Source organism: Bos mutus, chromosome 2, assembly GCF_027580195.1.
Source record: "Bos mutus isolate GX-2022 chromosome 2, NWIPB_WYAK_1.1, whole genome shotgun sequence".
NCBI classification, from domain to species: Eukaryota; Metazoa; Chordata; class Mammalia; order Artiodactyla; family Bovidae; genus Bos; species Bos mutus.
In genome coordinates, this window is record NC_091618.1 from 10,271,633 (window position 1) to 10,281,142 (window position 9,510).

Consider the following 9,510-nt stretch of genomic DNA (forward strand, 5'->3'; position numbering starts at 1 on the left):
TCTGTTATTTATTAGTTGAATGACTTTAAGGAAGTTACTTAACCTCTCTGAGGCTGCTTATCTGTATGTATGCTCAGTCACATCTGACTCTCTGCTACCCCAAGGGCTGTAGCCCACCAGGCTCGTTTGTCCATGGGATTTTCCTGTCAAGAATACTGGAACGGATTGCCATTTCCTCCTCCAGGGGATCTTTCTGACCCAGGAATTGAACCCCCGTCTCCTGTGTCTCCTGAATTGGCAGGCGGATTCTTTACCACTGAGCCATGGGGAAGCCCATTTATGGGTATAAAATGTAGCTAACATAATTTATCTCAATGCTGGGAACTGACTGTAACATGTATCAAAGTCAGAGACTGTGCTTTGCAAACTATCACCCTATGAATGTTCAAAGAACTTTAAAGGTAAAATGGGGGCAAAGTGGATCTTATATTTCTCATAATACCACAAATGGCTTTGTTATCAGGAACACTATTCTTTAAAGACTATCAGTATTCTACAAAGGGAAATTTACTTATAGTTCTCCATTGTGAAGGGAAAGGAACATCATGGACATGATCTAAGACCTCCTTCTACACAGTTAAAAACAATTACTCAAGATACGACTTGAGAGAAAGCTTGCTAGACTGAGTACTTGCCAGAACAATGGCATAATCACAGGAGGAAAAGGTCTCAATTCTAAATATGTGAGAGTAAAAGAGTTGCTCACTACTTTACTATGTCAATTACAAAGTTTAAATGTCTCCGTAAGTCATATCATAAGTGTGTGTAAATGTGTATCTGTGCACATACATACACATATTTACTCAAATTGGAACAGAGTTAAACCACTGCTTCTTCCAAAAAGGGCTTCTACATTCTAAAAATAAGAAACTTAATTCTGTTCAACTAGAATTCAGAATTCATCTTATAACTGAGAGTATGTCTCAGGCTTTCCCATATTTACCCAAAAAGAAAAGCAGCTTGAAAAATAATATCATAGGCAAAGTCTAATAGCCTCTCCCATCAATCTCAAACTGTTTGTCTTTATTAGTGTATAGAAATCATGAAGACAACCAAATTTTTCTGCGGTAATTCTATATCTGAATGTTATTTCTTCTGTAAGCATTCAACAATTCTTGTTTCTATTCTTCTCTTTTCTAATTCAATTCTGTTTGGTTTCTAAGTTAAGAAGTGTGTTTCATTTGCATAAATGGTAACTATTCTGAGATACCATTCATAACTATACATTTGAATTCTCTAGAGTACTATTCATAACTTTAAATGGAACAGGGGAAAAAACCCTCATTCAACTTCACTTTAATGGTGACTAAGACATGAATGGTTATGCTATCCTGTAGAGGGCTGGCCAAAGGACTCAAGTCCCCAGTGCTACTGCTAACTTGTCATCATTTTATGAGCGTCCAAAGGAACCAAGAGGATCACTGCCTTGACCAATCCACCTACCACAAAAAAATACTGAGCTCAGAAAAACATGCTCATTAGCTAAACATGTTTTTTAGAGTTATGAAGTATCTATGTAGAAACATTAAAAGAGGTATCTTAGCCAAGAAGCTCAAAAATTAGCTGAGAAGAATCCTGACAAGTCCTGGCAAGTTCTCTATAAGACCAATGCTGGTTATTCTCTAAGTGTTAAAACAGCTTTTCTGAGAAAAGCTGAGTCTTTTATTCAAAGTAGTAATATTCTAGTAGTTCTTTACCTAATCAGTGGCAGAAACTGAATTCACAAAATCTGCATAAATAATTCAACTGTACTGCTCTAATAAATTTAAACCAAATAAAATAAAATTTGAGCAGAATAAAAATGATGGTGCTATTTTAAGTTTGTCACCTCCTGATTTCCCTCATTTTTCTTTCTTATCCAAAAGTCAGAGACAAGAGACTATATAACCAGAAAAGAGGAATGGAAGGACAGTGCATATGTGAGGACACCTACATTCATTTCCGCTGTATGACCCTATCCTTGACAGAGTTTTCAACAGAGGGCAATTTTCCCCCCAAAAGACATTTGACAATATCTGGAAACACTTCTGGTTGGCACAGCTGAGAAGGGACAGAGGTGTAGTTACCATTAATAGGTAGTGGGTAAAGACCAGGGATACCGCTAAAGATACTACAATTCCCACGACAGTCTACCACTATACAGCATATTATTCAACCCAAAATGTCAATAGCACTAAGGATGAGAAACCTGAACCCAAGGCTCAATAAAGACCTATCTCTCAATAAATGTTTGTTGGAATGAACTGAAAAGGAAAGACCATAAACTGGAAAAGAGAAGCCTACAAGAATGAAACAGAAGACAGAGGCCTAAATTAAACATTACTAGCATCTATCACGGAGAAGGCAATGGCACCCCACTCCAGTACTCTTGCCTGGAAAATCCCATGGATGGGGTCGCTGAGGGTCCGACGCAACTGAGCGACTTCACTTCACTTTTCACTTTCACGCGTTGGAGAGGGAAATGGTAACCCACTCCAGTGTTCTTGCCTGGAGAATCCCAGGGACAGGGGAGCCTTGTGGGCTGCCGTCTATGGGGTCGCACAGAGTCGGACACGACTGAAGCGACTTAGCAGCAGCAGCAGCAGCAGCATCTATCAAGCCTTTATTGAGACTTTCTGGAGGTCCAGTGGTTAAGACGCTTCACTTCCACCACAGGTGATGTGGATTAGATCCCTGGCGGGGGAACCAAGATCGGACATTACACGTCGCATGGCAAAAAAAAAAGGCTTTATTGTGTGTTTCACAATCGGTCATACAGAAATGAACAACAGAGCCCAGCCCATAAGAAGCTCATCGCCAGGTAAAGGAAAGAGTTTTATAATTTGTCTGTTATCTGATTTGACAATATCCGATAAATGCTTTAATGAAGGAGAAGACAAACAAGGGAGTCACTCAACTTTTCCTAGGAATGATTCACATCTTAGAAGACATCTTAGCTCAGTTCTGAAGGATGAGTAGGAAGCATCTTACTTCACAGCTTACAATGCCTCTTTCTAGACAAAAAGCCATTCAAAAAAAACTGTGGAATACCAATTATGTTCCACGCATTCTGTTATGTTTTGGAGACACAAATTACAACTTTCCACTTTTTCCCTTGGCATTGCCGGTACCCAGCAGCCCACCTCCACAACCCAAATCCCAACAATTCTTTCATTTAGCAATTGTCACCAACCTATCACAGTAGTCAGTAAGGCCACTATCTACAGATTTAGTAGAACTTCCAGTTGCCTGTCGACAAGACTGTATCTAATCTTGCCTAGATCACAAAATCAGGATGATGATGCTGGCAGAGTAACCTGCAATGAACTGACTATGCGTCCAGATCTGCCAACTGTTGGATGTGTGCTGGTATCTTGGAAAGCTATTTAACTTTATGAAAAAATCCTCTTCCACCCTACCCAATTCATGCCAGAACCAACATGGAGTTGCTCAGTCGTGTCCGACTCTTTGTGACTCCATGGACTGTAGCCTACCAGGCTCTTCCGTCCATGGGATTTTCCAGGCAATAGCACTGGAGTGGGCTGCCATTTCCTTCTCCAGGGGATCTTCCCGACTCAGGTATCGAACCCAGGTCTCCCACATTGTAGACAGACACTTTACTGTCTGAGCCACCAGGGAAGTCCAATATCAAATTAATCAACATGTATTTACTGAACACCTTCCAGGTGCTTACCTCAATGGTTGTCAACCCTGGTTGTTTACTGACATCAGAATTCTCAGATATAATTTCCTTTTTGATGGTAAATTCTGATGCAACAAAAGTGTGATGCCTTGGCCTTTAGGCTTTACAGAATATACAAGAAGTGTAATACACAGTGCTTGTCTTGAAGAGCTTAACCACAGTCATAACAGAGTAAATTGTAATAGTATGTTTGTTCACTAATTTGTAACCCTTTTGCAATATTATCAATCCTTACCAAACAGAAGAAACTGAGGTAGTCTGGATAAGAACTACTTCTATTCCCTAGTCCAATCAAACACCAACTACACCTAATACACAGTTACACTGATACACTGTTCCACACCCTTTCTATCTCCCAGACAGTCAAAGTGCCACTCTCAGAAACTATGAAGACACTCCAATTAGGAGAATGAATTGAGGCCCTCAAATCAGGTGGCAGTTTGTCCTGAAGCCCAGAATCTCTCAAATTCATGCTGTCGAAGGCCTTCTTTTAAATAGGAAAAATAATTATTTAACCTCTAACAATACCAGTCTACCTCACTCCTAGTTGAATTGTTCAAGAATAGTAAAGAGCAGACTGAATTTTTGTAAATGCGCTCCTAGAGGTCCTTGGCCGTTTAAAGAAATCACCCAAATTCATAAGGCTGGTAAACTTCAGTTTTTCACATGGTAAATAATTGAAATTTTTTAAAAAGTAAAAATATAAATCAAAACTATCTAAATCCAATATATTTTAGTAAACTCCTTGATGTACAAATTGAAGAAGCTTTAAAAGTTAAAAACATAAAAATTTTGATCTAAATCTCATCCAGCAGCAATAACCTCATACTAAAGACCACCTTGAAACTTTAAATTCTGCAAACATGATTCTACAGATCCTCACCTGATTAGTCTTTCTCTGAATTATATGGGAAAAGATACAATTCTCTTAATTGCTACATAAAAATTGATGATCACAAGACCTATAAATTACTTTTTAAAAAAAGAGGGCAGGGAAAAAAAATAGAGGGCAGGGATGTCATTCAAACATCTAAGATAGAGACCAATAATGGTATTAAAAGGTAAAATTTTGTACTTGAGGAAAAATGCATATTGATGTATATTAAAATAAGAATATCATATGAAAGAAAAAAGTGTCTTCTATGTAATACTGTTTTTAGGACCTATGACTTTAAAATTTGCTTGGTTGACAATATTTGTCCTTGTAATTGTTCATCATATAAATTATATCCATAAAATTCCACAATTCCTTATTTCCAAAATCCAAAAGGCTATAAAAAACAAGTTTTCATTATTCATTTGGTGGCAAATCCTGACATGAAATGACTATAAATGAAATGACATGAGGCTATTCATAACATTTATTTATCCCAGTTGGTGTGAACATTCTGACATTTTACTGCAGAAATAGAATTGTGTTCGATTACAAGGTGCTGCCCCACACCTCTCAGGGATGTTACATAACTTACAATATATGTACATTTCTTTTCCAAAATTCTAAATTCAGAAGCACAACTAGTCCCAAGAACCTCCCCCCGCCCACAGTACTGCAGACTGATAAACTATATATAATTAAGACTAAATCTTTTACAGAAAATATAACTGATATTAAGAGTAAATGCAAATCTTTACATGCAATAGATAATAAATTTAATGTCTTAACTATTCACACCTATATAATCCTGCAAAATAAAGCATTATAAAGACTTAACAAATGTCAAAAAACACACCATTTTTTGTTTTTCAATTGATGGGGACATTTGCATCATCCAATATCTAGATCAAGTCCTCTCAGGCTGAAATCCACTAATTTAAATGACAGTTTTAAAAAAAGAATCCCAAAGATGACAATTGGTAATTATGTTGAGAAAAACAATTATTCACTGACAAATAACATATTCAGTTCTGACTTTTTAAAAATTATCTCAGAAGGTTTAAGATTTAAAATTCTTTCATTCTAGAACATAATCTCTGAACGTAGAACATATTACAAGTGACTTTTTCTGTGAAAGCAGAGCCTTGGACAGGGGACAACAACAGGAACAGTCCTTAAAAACATTTCAATGGGAAGAAGAGTTTCACAGTTCTTTCCTTGCTTCCTCCTTCAGTTGCAGCTTTTCTGGTTTTAGAATTTCAAACAAAGAAATACATATTGGCTCCAATGCTAAGAAACGCCCTCCTTCTCAGCAACTTCCTCTTCCAATTTTCTTCCCTACGGTTGACATATGAGAACAATGCACACTGCCGACCTACCATTTTGATTAACCAAAAGCTCTGAGACTTGGAAAAATTAAGGGTTGCAATTTATTTGTAGTACCCACTCTAGGTCCACAATCTTCACTAATCTAGAAGTCAAATAACAGGAAGCAAAAAGAAAGGAGTATTTCACTTAATCAAGAAGCGGGCTATTGAAACTTTCACCCCAAGAATCCAAAGAAATTTGCACTAACAAATGGGAAATTCCTTCCATCCCAAGAAAGCTTGGCCTTCTTAGGGAAGAGAAAAAGTTACTAGGCTGGCACCATTCCAAACCAAGAGTCGAGTCTATGCACCAATAGTTAGTGAACTTCTACTGGCCATGCAATCAGGATTCAAACTGAGTTCTCTTGAGATCCTGACACACTTCCGAGTGACTTTTACAATTCGGTAACGGTCCTTTCCAACTCACAAACTGAACAAAGGGGATGCACTTATGATTAACCAACCAGAGATTAAGACCCAGCCTGTCTCCTTGTCAGAAGTCAATTCAAGTGTCTGGGACCCAACCCCTCCCCCATCCATGACAAAGCAAACTTCCTTTAAGTAGACAGTCAATTGCCCCTAGACCAGTGATTCTCAAAGGAAACACCCTAATGTTGGTAAGCTCTGAACCTTACTGTGTGACCTTGGGCAAGTTACTTAAGTCCTCTGAAACTTAGTTTACCTATAAATTCTCAAGTGTGGCTGTAAAAATTAAACAAGAACCTGTTTGACATACAGTAGGAGCACCATAAATGTTCCTTCTAAACCACCCAAAAGAAAAGCGAGTTCTTTGGGGCCTAAATTTCAATCACAGCCCCAAGAGGCTCCAAGGATCCCTTCCTCTTCTCCGATTCTATGAAGAACTGTACAAAACTTCCCCATCTCAGAGACTCTAGGGTCCTGGAAGACCAAGACAACCAGACCCCATCCCATTATAGTCTGGGGTCCATCCAGAGTCTTCCTCGATGGGCCCCTTTAGCCAACTTTCCTTATTACTTTGCAGACCATCCTGGACACACACCTACACTCACGTACACACACATTCCTCTCCGCCACTCTGCAACTGAGGCCAGAAGTCTCAAAGAGCGCTTTAATGCCTTCATGGCCGAGAAATGGAAACTGAGGCTCCGCCGAGAGAAGATCTCTGACAACGTCTGCCCGCAAAGCCTTCGTTTTACAACTGGGTAAAACGAGGCCCAGAAAGGGAAGTGACTTGCCCAAGGTCACACAGCGAGTTGAAAGCACAGATAAATCAGGCTGGGGTACTTTCGCAGCCTCGCGGGCCCTTCCAAGCCTCCGAGGGGATCTCCGGGATACCTCCTCTCTGGGGAGGGGAGTGTACTGTGAGACATCACCCCGCGCTGACCGCTCACCAGCTCTCAGTCGGTATGTGGCTGGAGGCGCGGCACCCACTCGTCCGGAACCCTGAGCGGCTCGGGAGAGGCGACCCGACCGGGCCCGGCGCCTCACGGCTGGGCCCGCCCGCGGGGACTTGTTGCTCACCTGGTCTCGCGCGGTCTCCCTTAGCGTCAGAAGGGCTGGCCAGCCGCCCTTCTCCGCACAGGGTCTGCTCTCTCCGGCCACCTCTCGGGTTGCCACACAGCCGGACCCCCGCCTCAGCGCGATACGCCCCCAGCCGCGCTCGCCCGGCCCGCGTCCGCCATTACGCGATTCCCCGCCCTGGGACGCAGCCACACCCCGCCAACAGCCCTGATTGGCTCTCTGCCCCACCCGCCTGGGACTTCCGGGCTTTCCATTGGCCTGAGTGCAATGTCAGTTAAAAGCTACGCAAACGACGTACTCAAGGGTACTGTCCCGGGAGCTCCACCCGAGCTACTTCCGCAATCGGAGTAAACAGCAAGGGGCAAACCAAGTGAAGTGGGGGTGGCTTTGAAACTAAACCAACTCTTATATTCAAAGTAGGAAAATCCCACCTAAAAACTCGTACAAAGTGTATCGAGAGGCGAATTCTTCTTGTTAGAGTTCAAATAACCAGGATCTTTGGTAGAATGAATGGGCCAAACCTATAAAGTTTCTGTGGACACCCCTAAAGTTACTGATAGTTTTGTTCCTTCCCGGCCGGTCTTAGGCCGGCCGAAAGTAGGGTGGGGAGAGTGAGTCACAGGCTCTCGCCTGCCGCTAAGGGTCCTTCTGGGGTGAGGCCCGGGGTCCTGGGATTGGGTGCTGGGTGTGAAAGGCCAGGGTCAGGTGAGTTGGACCCTGGTTCAGCCGCCACCGCACTCTGCGACCTCAGGCAACTCTCTCAACTTACCTGGGTCTCAGTCTGTCCTGCAAAGTAGGAGCAGTCACGTCTGCCTCTTGTCCTGTAGTGTTTGTTAAGGATTCATGCTTGAGTGGGTATATGCGCGTCTTGCTGATCATAAAAGGTTGCAGGCCGGATTCACATTGTACCTCAGTTAGTTCTCTAGAGCAACTCTTAAAGGCAGATACTGTCCTTATTTTGCAAAAGATAAAACTAAAAACGCCATGACTTAACGCCTGGCCATGAGTCGCCCAGGGAATTTGAAATGACCCTGGGACTCAAACCTGTATATTTTGGCTTCCATTTCTGTATTTCTCCCTTCCAGGTCTGGTGTCCCCTGAGAAAGACCTCTCCCCCAACTTGTTAGCATTCCAGGGAGATTCTTGAGGGTGCCCTCAGCCAATCCCTCATGTCTCTGGTCACCATAGACTTAGGTGACCACTCCCCAGCTCCGAGGTTCCTGGGAAAAATAAGCCACTCCCAAGCTCCGAGGTTCCTGGGAAAAATAAGCCAAGGGATGTACCCGAACTGTTTCTGGGGGCCTAGGAATCAGGAGGTGGGTAAAAGATGACAGGTGGGTCAAAAACCCAGGTAGAATCCTGAGTAAGGACACAGAAGCTCCAAGAGGGGCAGTCTCCATTCCAGGACTTAGGTCCAGGTCTCTCTGCTCTCCGAACAGGGCTCTTTTCACCGCAGGATTGTTTTTCTCGGAACGACTGCCTTGGCTATAATTCCTAGTCCTTTTCCCTCTCTGGAAAGGAAGGAAGCCAAAAAGGGAGTGTGAGGGGGGAGCAGCCTAAGACATTAGAAGGACAGAAACCACCAAGTGGGTGGTGCCCATAAGGCCCCAGTGCCCGCTGAGTCAGTGACCTCCAGGCTCAAATTGGGCCATGTGGTCTGACGACCGATGACTATTTAAATCCTGACTGTGGCCACTGGGTGCTGGGAGGCAGCAGGTGCTATGCAGAGGTCAATGACTTTAGGGCAGACTAACCTAAGATTAGGAGAAGGCAATGGCACCCCACTCCAGTACTCTTGCCTGGAAAATCCCAAGGACGGAGGAGCCTGGTAGGCTGCAGGCCATGGTGTTGCTAAGAGTTGGATAGGACTGAGCGACTTCACTTTCACTTTTCACTTTCATGCATTGGAGTAGGAGATGGCAACCCACTCCAGTGTTCTTGCCTGGAGAATCCCAGGGACGGCAGAGCCTGGTGGGCTGCCGTCTATGGGGTTGCACCAAGTCGAACACGACTGAAGTGACTCAGCAGCAGGAGCAACCTAAGATTGAATCCAAGCTCCACTACTTTGTAACTAACTCTCAGCC

General features: G+C 42.8%; 1 protein-coding gene across 4 annotated transcripts in view; it reads right to left on the reverse strand.

The window, feature by feature from the left end:
* WASF2 (WASP family member 2) overlaps positions 1 to 8,214 on the reverse strand; it is a 71,289-nt gene extending 63,075 nt beyond the window's left edge. The window contains exon 1 of one of the 4 annotated variants that reach the window (XM_070383656.1): positions 8,196 to 8,214. The gene's annotated coding sequence lies outside the window, so the exon portion shown is untranslated. Of the gene's footprint in view, positions 1 to 2,372; positions 2,607 to 7,296; positions 7,320 to 7,426; positions 7,566 to 8,195 lie in introns of those variants that run through there. The other 3 variants (XM_005895903.3, XM_070383647.1, XM_070383641.1) reach the window with 3 other exon arrangements.
* Between the last annotated feature and the right edge of the window lie 1,296 nt (positions 8,215 to 9,510).